Here is a 15,212-nt window from a genome sequence, read left to right as displayed (position 1 = left end):
TACATACATGAAAGTTTCATAGTGGTTCAGCCTCTCAGCCTTCTGAGGTGTAGGGATGCAGATACCCCCAGTAGCAGGTCCTCACTCCCTTGTTCCAACCTTAGACAGTCCCTAGTCCTGCTCAATTTGCCTGGAAAAAAATTCCTATCTTCCTCCATTTCCCACAGGGAATCTTGATCCTTGTAGTCCGGCATAATCGATTATAATTGATTGTGAAAATAGTTGTCAACTATTTTCATAATCGATTAGTTGGTCAGCAGATTTGTTGGCCTACATACAGAATGCATTATTTGTTTACATGTCAGAAAAATACAGTGCAGCACACATACAGCTCAGTACACAGTTCGTATATGTTAGTATAAACAGTGCAGCACACGTATAGCTCAGTACACTGTCTATACATGTCAGTAATTGACTGGGAACTTGTGAATGTGAATGTGTGAGGAGCAATGCCTCATGTGACGTATAGTCATGGGGAGGAGAAGGAAATGATAAAGGCAGCAGTTTTTTTTACCTTGCTGTAGGGGCACTCTATATTATAATTTGCAGGGCACTCTGAAGGCAGGAGGAGCCAGAAGCCCCAGTGGGGGACCCCAGAAAAGGAGGATTGGGGCTGCTATGTGCAAAACCATTACAGAGCAGGTAAGTAAGACAAATTTGTTGTTTAAAAGAAAAAATCCAACATTTACAATCACTTTAAAGGCTCTGTGCAGGGAAGATCAACATTTGAAGCTGGGGGCTGATAGACCGGGAATAATATAAGGCATAACAATTAAATTAAAGTAAACGATTACCAGTATTGTGCATTCTATTTAATTATTGAATATAATGAATAATTATTCTATTGGTTATATCCACGCAAAAAAGTCTCAGCCTTTAGTACTACTTTAATATAAAAGATTTACTTATATTCCCCTTCCACCCTTCCTATAGCTTCATGTCTGACTCTTAGTTGATATATGTACTGTATATCTGTATATCCAACTTCTGGGTATGTTTCTTATAATTATAAAATTATATATATATATATATATATATATATATATTGTGACAGGACGCCAGGAAGAACTAGGAGAAGTATCCAGGATGGAAGGTATATTTGTCCCAGATTCATGCTGTACACTGGCTGTTTTTCCTTTTGTGCTGTGTAGTGAGCCTGTTTGGCTCACTGATAGGTTAATGAGCTCAGTTGTAGCAGGTTAAGGGCTCTGGGCTCTATAAAACTCCTTGACTGCTTAAGGGGAATGTTCCACTGGAACCAGATTTCTGTGCAGGACAGACTGGGGAGCAACCAAGCAATACTGTGCTGAGAGTAATGCAGGCCATAGATGGGTCGAAAACCGGCCCTTTAAAAAAAAAAAAACGGTCGTTCAATAGGCCGACGTTACCACCAACGGTAAAACAATTGGCCGATTTTCGACTGTCTACGACCGACATTTAAATGCTTCTGTCCCTGCAGAAAGCTCCGCTGTTATATTTGACATTAAAAAGTATAGCGGTTGCAACATTGTATCTATTTGTATCCATTTTGGATACAGATGGTTTTATTCGGATACAAATAGATACATTGTTGCAACCGCAATACTTTTTCATGTCAAATATAATAGCGGACTGGAATTTTTCTTCCTCTTCTTCTTCTTTTTCTTCTTCCTCTTCTTCTTTTTCTTCTTCTTCTTGCAGGTCACGGCTCATGTGCAGATTTTTTATCGGTAAAAAGATCGGCCAATTTGCCCATCATTGCCGCAAAGATTGGCCGATAGGCAAAATCAGCCAATTTTTTTCCAACTTTACCGATAAAAAAAATGTGCCAAAATCCAGAAAAACGGCCGACCAATTAACCCATTAACGGTGCGAAAATCGGCTGATTTTTTTTTCGGCTGAAAAATCCGCCAATTTTTGACCCATCTATGACCTGAATTAGTCAGTGTGAATGCAATGTGTCTGAGCAGCAGTAGGCTGTACCCAGACAAGTAGGTAGGAGACTGTGTTTGCAGTTAGATGCCCAACATGGCAAGGCTTTATTTTCTGTTTGTGGTTTTTTATTTTAGCTGTTTTGAATATCTTTGTGATCACTGACCTTGTAAATAAAGCACAACTTGTTTCACCAAGATCCTGCTGTCATGCTGTGCCTCTTTCACCATGCTCAGACCCATCCAGGGGGTCAAGCACAACCCGCTACTGAGCTAATTCCTCACATATGGTGGAGGTTTGTGGGGCAGGTGAAGTAAGGCCAGCATGGAGGAGATACCGAGACAGCTTGCCCTGGCAAATACAAATCAGCAGCAGACAAATGCAAGTTTGTAACAGGGCCTTGCAGTCCATCAGCAAGTTTTGCAACAGAGCCTTACAATCCAGCAGCAAACCCTGGAACTGGTGGAGGCCCGCCATAGGGAATTGTTAGAACTGCAAGAACAGAAACACCAACAGCAAATTGAGGCCATCATAAAACAGATTCAGAAGAGCAATAGACCGAGGCTGGGAGTAATTCTAGTAACATACCATCTTTCTATGTAAGTCACCTGTTGCCAAAGATGACCACAGATGATGATACTGAGATGTTTCTGACCACTTTTTTGAAAGGACAGCTGAAAAACAAAGCTGACCTAAAGAACAGTGGGCTGGACTAGTGGCCCTCTACTATCTGGGGAGTCCCAAAAGGCTTATTTTGACCTTGAGCCCATGGAGGTCAAAAACTATGATCTTTAAAAAATGGAAATTTTGGCACAGCTGGACATAACCCTGGCTGTCTAGGCTCAGCGGGTACACAACTGGAGTTATTGGCTGGGAAAACCACTCTGATCCCAAATGTATGACCATAATTAATTTGACCAGGAAATGGTTGCAGCCAGATATGCTGTCTGGACCAAAGATTGTGGAACAGGTGGTTATGTACAAGTTTCTGAGGTCTCTCCCCACTACCTTGCAGAAATGGGCGAGTCATGGAGATCCAGAAACAGCAGACAAACTTGTGGACCTTGTTGAAAAGTACTTAGCAACAAAAATCTTACATCTTCCCTCAAGGACTCACGGACTTTCCACCCCAGGAACAGACCATCCCCGGCTATGGGTAAGATTGCACCAAGGAATGGGGGTGGAGGGAATGGCTAAAGATTCTTTGGGGACTGTTTCTAATGTCTAGCGAGAGTGATCTTGCTTGCTTTAGAAACCGCAACTTGGCATTGCATGCCATTATTAAGCTTGTGTTCTACCAGAACTCCCAGTTCCTTCTCCACCATTGATTCCCCCAGTTTTACCCCCCCCCCAGTATGTATGATGCATGCATATTCTTAACCTCCAAGTGCATAACCTTACATTTATCAACCTTAAACCTCATTTGCCACATAGTTGGCCGATTAAACAGTGTATTGATGTTGGCTTGTAAATTGGAGACATCCTGTAAGGATATTATTCCACTGCACAGCTTGGTGTCATCTACAAAGACTGAAATGGGATTTTTAATCTCAGACCTTATATCGTTTATAAATATATTAAAAAGTAAGGGTCCCAACACTGAACCTTGGGGTACACTACTGACAACCCTAGACCATTCAGAGTATGACCACTACTCTCTGAATGCAATCTTTTAGCCAGTTTTCTATCCATTTACATACGGATTTTTCCAAGCCTATAGACTTTACCATACATATTAGTCGTGTGTGGGGAACTGTGTCAAACGCTTCTGCAAAATCCAGGTATACCATGTCCACCGCCACCCCTCTGTCCAAGGTTTTTCTCACCCCCTCATAAAAAGAAATCAGATTTGTTTGACAACTTCTGTATTTCATGAATCCATGCTTTTTGTTGCTTAAAATATTTTTTTCCAGCAAGAACTGATCTATGTGGCCTTTTATTAAACTCTTCAATATATTCCCAACTATAGAAGTTAAACTAGCAGGTCCATAATTCATCGGTTAAGATTTTGATCCCTTTTTAAATATTAGCACCACACTGGTCTTGCGCCAATCCAGTGGTACTATGCCAGTCATTAAAGAGTCCCTAAACATAAGAAACAATGGCTTTGAAATGACAGAGCTCAGTTCTTTAAGGACCTGTGGGTGTATGCCATCCAGTCTGTGTGCTTTATTCACCTTTATTCTGTCTAAATATTTTTGGATCATACCAATTGTGAGCCAATGTGGATCATCTGGAGCTGTGTCAATACCATGCCCATTATGGACAAGAACTCCCCTATGCTCCTTTGTATACACAGAGCTGAAGAAGGTATTTAAAGCAGAGCTCCACCCAAAAGGGGAAGTTCCGCTTTAAGGACTGCTCCCCCGCTCCCCATTAAGGATTGGCACCTTTGGGGGGCGGGGGAGGAGCGGGTACCCAAATTTTACCGTAGGTGATCGGAAGCGGAAGGTGTCCTCCCTCCCTCCCTGTAGTCTTTTGGTACAAGTGACAGGTCCCAGAAGACTACAGGACCATTCACGAAGCTCAGCTCTACTCGCGCATGCGCAGTGGGTACCCAGCTGTGAAGCCGCAAGCTATCACAGCTGGGTGCCCACACTGAAGATGCCGGCCTCCTGGAATACAGGCCGGCCGGTGAAACGGGCTGCAGGGGACACACCGCAGGACTGAGAGACAGGTAAGTGGCTGTTTTTTAAAAGTCAGCAGCTACAGTTTTTGTAGCTGCTGACTTTTATTTTTTGTCAGTGTGAGTGGTACTCCGCTTTAATAAATTTGCCTTCTCTTTGTCCTCAGTCACCCACTCCAGATTATTTTGTAAAGGGCCTACATGCTCGGACCGGATCTTTTTAATATATTTTAAGAATTTTTTGGGGTTTGTCCTGCTATCTTTTGCAATCTGTTGTTCGTTTTCAATTTTTGCAGCCTTGATTTCCTTTTTACATATTCTGTTATATTCTTTTTAATGTTTAAACGATGATAGTGTTCCTTCATTTTTATATTTATTAAAAGCTCTTTTCTTATTTATAGCTTTTGTAACTTTGGCTGTAAGCCACATAGGTTTGAGCTTTAGCTTTTTAACCGCTTTACCGCCACCACATAGCAGAAATACTGCTACAGGGCGGCAACTGTGCGCAAAATCACGTGTGTATATATACATTTGCATTTCCGGGGAGGGGGTTCGCGCCGTCATTTGCGGTTGCGGTTGTGGCTGTCGCCATCATTTGCCCTACCCGTGCCACCATTTGCGGTTGTGGCTGTCAATCACCTGGTCCCGGCTGGTGATTACTCACCGGCGTCTGATGATTGCTGAGCATCTCCAATTGGGAGGAGAACTGTTTGTAAACAAAACAGTTCTTTCCCCTGTCAGCTCCTGCACACTGCTTTGCATGGATGTGCTTAGCACAGTCATGCAAAGCAGTGTGCTTACAGTGAAGCACTAACACAGCACACTTAGTAAAATGGCACACAGTTAACCCTCTGATCACCCCACATGTAAACCCCTTCCTGCCCAGTGCCATTAATACAGTGTCAGTGCTTTTTATTAGCGCTGATCACTGTATTGGTGTCACTGGGGATGTCAGTGACACCAAGTCAGTTCCACCCAGTGTCAGAATGTCCGCCGCAGTCCCTTTATAAGTCGCTGATCGCTGCCATTACTAGTAAAAATAAAAGCCCAATATATATATACCGCCATTTGTAAACGCTATAACTTTCACATAAACCAATCAGTTTACACGTATTGGGATTTTTTTTTTAGCAAAGACATGTAGCAGAATACATTTTGATGAAATTTGATTTTTTAAAACATTTTTTACTGGACATGTTTAATAGCAAAAAGTCAAAAATAATGTTTTTTATTTTATAGCACAAAAAAATGCACAGGCAAGCAAATAGCACTGAAAGAGAGCTCTATTCTTGGGGAAAAAAAGGAAGCAAATTTCATTTGGGTGCAGTGTTGCATGATCGTGCAACTGTCTGTTAAAGTAACGCAGCGCCATAACACAAAAAAATGACCTGGTCAGGAAGCTGGGTAAATACTCTAGAGGTTAAACTTGTTGCCCATGGGAATATATTTTGCAGTGTGTTCACATACAGTCTTTTTGAAGAACTCCCATTTCTGTGTTCTGTTCATCGATGTCAATATTCCCTCCTAGTCTAAGTCTTGGAGAGCAGCTATCAAGATGAGCGATTTTTATTTTTCCCGTATGTGCTCGCTGTTTACAGTTAACAATAAATGAAATCATGTTATGATCACTGCTATTCAGATGTACGTTTATATGGACATTTGTAATAAGCTCTGCATGGTTTGAGATTACCAAGTCCAGCAGAGCATCATTCCTAGTTGGGGCCTCTATGAACTGTGCCATAAAATTGTCCTGCAGTGGGTTTATAAATTTTTGCCCTTTAACTGTTCCTGCAGTACCATTACTCCAGTCAATTTCCGGGTAGTTAAAATCCCCCATTAGTATCACTGTCCCAGCCCTTGCAGCCCTTTTGATCTGTGCAAGGAGCTGAGTCTTCACCTACTCATTAACACTGGGAGGCCTATAACAAACTGCAACGATTACCCTTGTAGTACGCACCCCCATGTGCAGTTCCACCCATAATACTTCACATTCTCCATCAACTAGGTCCTCCTTCACACTCGCTCTGAGATCACTTCTTGTCTCTCTATTATATTGCAGCTTACCATTTCCTATATATGAAGGCTACATTCATTTTCTTTTTTTAGGCTTTCTTTCCAGGGTTGAGACAAACCATTTGCCACAGACAGGGGTGCTTACAATGGTCAGCTTTTATTTAATGATGTAAAACCTTTATCCAAAAGGAAAGAAACTGCTTCTAAAGTGCTATCTGAAGTTTGGCTTCAATTTGATAGTGTATTTAAATCTGCTAGTACATCTTATACTCCCCTCCCCCCAGACTGACCATGCTGCTGTCCAATGGGGTCCCTGTGTTCTTTCATCCAGAGTGAGGGCTCTGTAATCTCACTGTAATCTATTTTTCATTAAATTGTATGTTTGTTTTTTGACTCCCCCTCACTTCAGTTTCTTCCATTTGTTAGCTGTGATCATGTGCACACTATACACACTACAAATCCAATGTCCCTAGTCAATCTAGGGAGTGAGAAGGAGTGGATGGCTATCTCCTAGATTGTAAGCTCCAAGGAGCAGGGCCCTCGAACTCCTCGTGTATCGCATTGTATTGTTATTGTACTGTCTCATGTATTGTCTCCCTTTGTAATGTACAGCGCTGAGTGAACTGTTGGCGCTTTATAAATACTGTATAATAATAATAATGTTCCTAGATACAGGGGACCATAAAGAACAAAAGTAGCAACCCTCTAACTGGAAGTTAGAACACAGCAGCAGAATAAAAGGTAATTCGATGATCTGGAGGAGGCTGGGAGCAAAAGAAGGTACTTTTTTGAATTAATAATATGTACTTGAAAACTAAAAAAAACAAACAAAATTTAGTTTAATTTTAAATAGGTTCCATTTTACCTTTCGGTCAAAATTGCATTCTGCTATATAGCCACTAAGTGGCATTCAAGCATCAAACAATAAAACCATGACGTGTAAAACTGGTGTAGAGTATTTTTCCCAAACGGAATGCCTGCAAATGAGTCACAACATTATATAAAGTGTTCTCATATTGTCGGTATATATACATGTAAACTGGCAGTTGATATTGAGTTTTTCCATGTATGTGCCCATTTCTAAGCTAAATGGACAAAAGGAGAATATTCCTGCTGTCATTTTTCTAGAATACAACTGCTCCTTTGTTTTTGTTAATGTTCAAGTTTCAATGAATTGGCTAATAAGTGGGCGGGTAATCGATTGGTTGAAACATTAACAAAATCTTGTTTGCTGAGTATTGCCATATTCATGTAATGGCAGAGACAAGTGTATTCTGCCCATCAATCAGATAATGGAAGCACTGAAAGAACAGAGGGGGAGAGGTGGCAGCGAGGTATATTGAATGATGGGGCGTGTACAGCACAGGTATTTATTGTATATTCACTTCTGCACAGGAGGCTGTCCAATGCTCTCTGAAAAGTGATCCACAGCAAATTTCTTTTCAGAGGGCAATTCAAGTGCAAATGACCCCTTAGTGCAGAGTACTTGGCAAATTTACATAACTGTGAATGATTCAACCTTTACTACTGTAGGTCTGCTCACTTTTTGGACTCCATGTGGTTAAAACACGCAGATAATGCAGTGATGACTGCATTAGTTCTAGTTTTAAGGTTTTTTTCCCTCTGTTTTCACCTCTGGATCTGGCCAGTAACCCACTTCCTGTATTAGAGTGCCTACACTCTGGGTAGAGGAACAACAGATACCTTTTGGATATCAGCATTGTAAGTCTGGGGGGGGGGGGGGGGGGGGAGTGTTAGTTGCACTATCAGATTTAGATAACTAACAAATTAAGCCATTACAGCAACTGTTTTGTACCTTTTGGGATAAAGGTTTTACATAAATAAAATCTGACCACTGTATGCACCCCTGCCAGTGTTAAATGGTTTTTCTCAATGATCCAACTGCTACAACAGCAGGAAAGCTTGTTCTGCTGAAAAACAGTTACTGGCAGGATCACTTAAAAGAAAAGCAAGCCTAAAAAAGAAAACAGATGCAGCCATAACTTCTAAGAATTGCTAAACTGCAATATAATACATACGTAATCATGTCCCATTTAAGCCCTTGAGGCCACATCCATAATTTGCTTGCTGCATTATTACTTTCCTTGGTGTACCCAAAGGTGAAACTGGTCTTTCACAATCCTAGTTAGGCCCCTGGTTATATGAGTTTTGCATTACTAGGAAAAATGTTAAAGTTAAATCAGTGTGCTTTACCTTAATTTAGATTATTGCTTTGCAAGCTGCATTGGTGATATATTTTGTATCAAATTGGGAATAAATCTTCCCATGGGATGTAGCGCCAATGACGAGTTTAGCACTCTTGTTACCACCACAGCTTATGATGCTATATTAAAAGGTGCTAAAAGACCTTTGATGTCATTACAATTTGACTGGGGGAGTTATTGTATACAGTGAAGAACAGAAGTATTTGAACACCCTGCGATTTTGCAAGTTCTCCCACTTAGAAATCATGAAGGGGTCTGAAATTCACATTGTAGGTGCATTCCCACTCTGAGAGACAGAATTAAAAAAAAAAATCAGGAAATCACATTGTATGATTTTTAAAGAATTTATTTGTCTTGCACTGCTGAACATAAGTATTTTAACACCTAAGAAAGAGCAAGAATTCTGGCTCTCAAAGACCTGTTACTGTGCCTTTAAAAAGTCCACCTCTACTCCACTCATTAATCTAACTTAGTAGCACCTGTCTGAGCTCTTTAAAGACACCTGTCCACGCCAAAGTCAGTCAGACGCCAACTACTACCATGGGCAAGACCAAAGAGCTGTCAAAAGACACCAGAGACAAACTTTTGGACCTCCACAAGGCTGGAAAGGGCTACGGGGCAATTGCCAAGCAGCTTGGTGAAAATAGATCAACTGTTGGAGCAATTGTTAGAGAATGGAAGAGGCTAAAGACGACTGTCAGTCTCCCTCGGACTGGGGCTCCATGCAAGATCTCACCTTGTGGGGTATCACTGATAAGAAAGGTGAGGAAGCAGCCCAGAACTACAAGGGAGGAGCTTGTCAATGACATGAAGAGAGCTGGGACCACAGTTTCAAAGGTCACTGTCGGTAGAACACTACGCCGTCATGGTTTCAAATCATGCATTGCACGGAAGGTTCCCCTGCTCATGTCATCACATGTCCAGGCCCGTCTGAAGTTTGCCAATGACCATCTGGATGATCCAGAGGAGGCATGGGAGAAAGTCATGTGGTCAGATGAGACCAAAGTAGAACTTTTGGTCTAAACTTCACTCGTCATATTTGGAGGAAAAAGGATGAGTTTCATCCCAAGAACACCATCCCTACTGTGAAGCATGGGGGTGGTAACATCATGCTTTGGGGGTGATTTTCTGCAAAGGGGACAGGATGACTGCACTGTATTAAGGAGAGGATGAATGGGGCCATTTATTGTGAGATTTTGAGCAACAACCTTCTTCCCTCAGTCAGAGCATTGAAGTTGTGGCTAGGTCTTCCAACATGACAACGACCCGAAGCACACAGCCAGGATAACCAAGGAGTGGCTTGGTAAGAAGCATATCAAGGTTCTGTAGTGGCCTAGCCAGTCTCCAGACCTAAATCCAATAGAACATCTTTGGAGGGAGCTGAAATTCCGTGTTGCTCAGCGACAGCCCCGAAACCTGACAGATCTAGAGGAGATCTGTGTGGAGGAGTGGGCCAAAATCCCTGTTGCAGTGTGTGCAAAACTGGTCAAGAACTACAGAAAACGTTTGACCTCTGTAATTGCAAACAAAGGCTTCTGTACCAAATATTAACACTGATTTTCTCAGGTGTTCAAATACTTATGTTCAGCAGTGCAAGACAAATAAATTCTTTAAAAATCATACAATGTGATTTCCTGATTTTTTTTTCTAATTCTGTCTCTCAGAGTGGGAATGCACCTACAATGTGAATTTCAGACCCCTCCATGATTTCTAAGTGGGAGAACTTGCAAAATCGCAGGGTGTTCAAATACTTCTGTTCCTCACTGTAGGTTACTCAGTGAGTGAATCACTAGAGTGGTTGAGACTATTGTGATAACTTTTATGGTTAGCTCAATAGGTTTGAAACAGTTACTAATGATGGGTTCAGACCAGGGCCTCTGCTAGGGGGGGTACAGGCAGTCTTCATGTACCTGGCCCCCTTATGACCTGATGGAGCCCTGGACTGCCTGTGGGCAAGCTCAGTGCAGTGTCATACAGGGTCCCATTATTATAATTATACAATATTTACTGTATATAGTGCCAACAGTCTGCGCAGTGCTTTATAACATGAGGGCAGATAGTACAGATACAATTCAATACAGAGAGCCCTGTTAATTAGAGCTTACAATCTAAAAGGGAGGGTCAGTTGTTACAAAAAATAATAACTGTGGGGATGAGTTGATGGAGAAAGTAAATATATGGTGGTTAGGTGGAGGCAGGATACAGAGGGGTTTTCAGAGATTACCCAAAAGTGGACAGAGTAGGAGATAGTTGGATAGATTGGGGTAGGGAGTTCCAGAGGATGGGAGAGATTTGGGAGAAGTCCTGGAGGCGAGAATGGGAGGGGCTGAGAAGGGAGCGAGAGAGCAGGAGGTCTTGGGAGGAACGAAGAGAATGATTTGGTTGGTATTTTGAGACTAGGTTAGTGAATGTATCTGGGGCCAAGTTGTGGATAGCTTTGTAAGGTAGTATTAGTATTGTGAATTGAATTAGTTAGGTGAGCAGAAGCCAGTGGAGGGGTCAGCAGAGATAGTTAACAGACACTGAACAGCTGGTAAGCTGAAGGAGTCTGCCAGCAGCATTCCTGATGGAATGAAGGAAGAATAGACTATGTAAAGTTAATGCAGTGAAGAGGGAGCTGCAGTTGTTGAGGCGAGAGATACCCAGAGAGTGAATTAGAAGTTTTGTGGTGTCATTGGTTAAAAGGGGCATATTTTGGTGATGTTGCAGAGGTTGAGGCAGCAAGTTTTGGACAATGAATGGATGTGGAGCAAAAAGAAGAGTTCAATTACACCTGGCACCCTAGCATGTGGGGACAGGTTGATAATTGTGCCATCGATCTTGTCAGGGAAAGGGGCACATGGGGGAGGAAATGTTATGATGTCGGTTTTGGATGGAGTTTGAGGAAGTGGTGTGACATCCAGACTGATGTCAGTTAGTAAATTGGTGATGCGGGAGGAGACTGATGGGGTAGAGAGATTTGGGTGTCATCAGCACAGAAATAGTACTGAATTCCAGGGAGGCTAGCAGCTAACCCACGGAGGAGGTGTACATTGAGAATAAAGGAGGTCCAAGAACAGAACCTTGGGTGACCCCATAGGAAAAAGGGAGAGGAGGAGGTAGAATTACAAGTGACACTGAAGGTGCAGGAGGTAGGATGAAAACCAATGAAGAGTACAGTCATGGAGGAATGGAGTTTTTTGAGGAGGGGTGGTCAACCATTTATTGGTTTTAGTTGTTAGTAAATCAATTGAGTTTTAGGAGAGCAGTTTCTTTGGGGTGTTGAGTGCGAAATCCAGACTAAAGGGGATCAAGAAGATTATTCTTAGTAAGGTGGCAGGCAGCTTAGTCAGTTGTAGACTAAACGTTCAAGGAGTTTGGAGGAAAAGGGGAGCAAGTAGGTGGGACGTAGTTTGGTAAAAAGCCCTCATTGGATCCCACCAATCTTAAGTGTGAGGGTGCATGTTTTATAGAGTTGGGAAAGATGTCAGAAGAGAGGGAGAGATTTAAAATGCAAGTCAGAGAGTAGGATAAAGCCAGAGGGTGACTGTAGTACAAGGAAATGGGGTCCAGAGGGTAGATGTGCATTAGAAAACAAGTTTTGCAACTTTGACTATAGTAGCAGGGCTGAGTGAGGGAAGTTTTGAATGTACCTGTGGACATGGAGTGTTATAAGAGGAGATATCTCTACAGCGGAGATCTCATCATGAATTGTATCAATCTTCAGTGGCATTGCTATGGGGGTGTATGGACTGCACCCGGGTGACACCCGCCTCAGGGATGACACCCGTCAGCAGGTACACTGATGCAGATCTCTGTCCCCAGCTGTCTCACTGCCACACACATCAGAGCAGAGTCCTGACCAAAGCTGCCTCTCCCTGTTTACATGTACACAGGAGGAAGAGGGGGGAAGGAGGGACACTGCTGTGCATGTCCCGTGTGCTGATCTGAGGTCTGTACTAATTTTATTATATTGTTCCTGGGCAGAGAAGGGGGACAGAGTGACCGGGAAGGGGGGCAAGTAAAAAAAAAAAAGATGGAGTGTTGGGGGGGATTAAGAGGATATGTGCTGGAGGGGTTATGCTAGAAGTGGGGGTTGGAATTAAAATCCAACAGCCCACAAGATTACAAGTCCTCTCCCTTTCCAAAGCACCCCCCTATTAGCACAAGTGGAGGGGGTGTCTGTACTGAGGGAAGGGGGTCTATACTGATAGAGGGGGTGGTATGTACTTAATGGGGGTCGGGGGGTTTTACTGAGAGAAGGGAGTCTGTACATAGTGAAGAGGGGGGTATTTACTGAGGGAGGGGTCTATACCTAGTACAGACCACCTCTCCACTAAATATAGACCCCCCCACTCCATAAATTTGCCCTCCCCCCTCAGTAACTTAGGGAGGGGGGTCTGTACTGAGGTAAGGGGTCTATACTGAGTGGAGAGGTGGTCTGTACTTGGGTAGAAGGGTCTATACTTAGTGGAGAGGGGGGTCTGTACTGAGGAAGTGGGGTCTATACGTAGTGGAGAGGGAGGGGGGGTCTGTACTTAGTGTGTGTGTGTGTGGGGGGGTCTATACTCAGTGGAGAGGGGGGGTCTGTACTTAGTGGACAGAGGAGTCTGTACTGAGAGGGGACTATACTTGGTGGAGGGAGGGGTGGACACCATTTCTTTTTTTTATGACACCAACCTAAGTGATGCCAATTTTATTTTTGAAGTGATTGGCTATGTCGTATAATTTCTAATGGAGGCCCTTGGTATCCTGTATACTCTGGAGAATGTGTTTGTTAACTCTGGACTTTAGCCATTAGCTGCTGATTGGAAGAGGGGTGAACGGGAGGTTGTATATATGTGTATTACTACTGCCAGTTTATATTCCACCACACCACAGAGGGTGTATCCATACTTCAGATTCCTGCACTGTGTAGCTTATATAGTCCTGACACCTGCACATTACTTTATTCCCCTGCACTTTGTTCTAAGGCTCCAGTTTTTTTTCTTTAGGTGCTTCCAAATGTATACACTACTGTGAGGGGAAATGTGCCCTGCTAGATGAGCTGTACAGGACCCTAGGCTTTCTAATGGTATCCCTGGTTCAGCTCCTATATTATATACATCTTAGCCTATATCATATGCTGTATATTAATATTTTGAATTCGAGTGTTAGTGGTAGGTATATTGTGCGTTGTAGGAGTTAAGTGATTGTATTTTAAATAAACTTTATTTAGACACCAGACTATGCCAAAAACATCTGTGTCTCCTGCCATACACAAAGACTGACCAAAGGAGTAACACATCTGCATCATTTACATTGACAGCTTTGTAGAGAAAGTCCAGAGCCATGTGACGGCTGTGAATCCCTCCTCCTAGGGTTCAAGTTTTAGACAAAGGTTGGAGAACAGGTTCAATGACTTGATGTTAGAAGATAATCTTGAATCTCATTCACACTGGCACTAGCTTTTCTAAATGCAGATGTTATCAGGGAAGTATAAATAAATTGTATGTCTCCCAGATAGCTTTTTCCCTTTAAACCAGGTTTAGCTGTTTACATAGGTTTATAGTGTCTAATTGGATCCTGGATGAACAGGAAGAATTCAATCTTCTCCGAACAAAGCTAAACTGATCGCACCTAAACCCAAGGTAAAAAAAAAAAGTGCCTCCTTGCATTGGTGGTCAGATGAGGTGCCCCACATATTGGTTATCAGTTGGCAGACCCCCTAACACTGCTGGTGGAAAGCATGCCCCTGGTGGTCTGTGAAAAGAACATCCCTTTACAGACAGCTAACAAGACCATTTGTGTGGGAAATCAATAAATTGAGGCTGCACTAGTCCAACATTCTGGTTTGCCATGCACATCCATGCCCAACTATGCATGCACCATCACACAGGAGACAATGTGCCATTGCATGCTCAAGCAACTCCTTGAAACTGGTAGAGAAAAGTATGCTTAATTTTTGCTCAGATAGCCTCATTTAAATCTAGTATCTGTCACTAGGGTGCCCCAGAGACCTTATTTCCTGTTTTTGCTATTAAAAAGACCAGTCATTCGCCAATTCCTTTGCTAAAATTTTTTTAAAACTTCTTAGTTGTTGATTGCATTCTGCATAAGCAAACCGTGCCCAGAGGCAAAGGTGCTTTAACGCTTGCCTTTTTAGTCATATTTTCAGGGCTCATACACATGGGTCTATATATCTTGTTACGGCATCTAAAAAGTGGTAGGATATATTAGGCAGCAAGTTAACATCCCTAAAGCTCACAGGTTGGATGCTGCAAAATAGGCATCAATCTGTTGTGTATAGGGGTATGTAGCTGCAGACCAGTCAGGGTGCCTATGCTCAGCAATGTCCACAGCCAAAACCACCTACAATGAGCATCAGAACTGCACCATGAAACACTGGAAGGCCTATTCTGATGAATCACATTTTCTTGTACATCATATGGATAGGTGCGTGTGCATCACTTACCTGG

The sequence above is a fragment of the Staurois parvus genome, unplaced genomic scaffold, assembly GCF_062004578.1.
Source record: "Staurois parvus isolate SC_StPar_1 unplaced genomic scaffold, SC_StPar_1.0 ptg000019l, whole genome shotgun sequence".
Lineage (NCBI taxonomy): Eukaryota > Metazoa > Chordata > Amphibia > Anura > Ranidae > Staurois > Staurois parvus.
Note: the sequence above shows the minus strand (reverse complement) of the source record.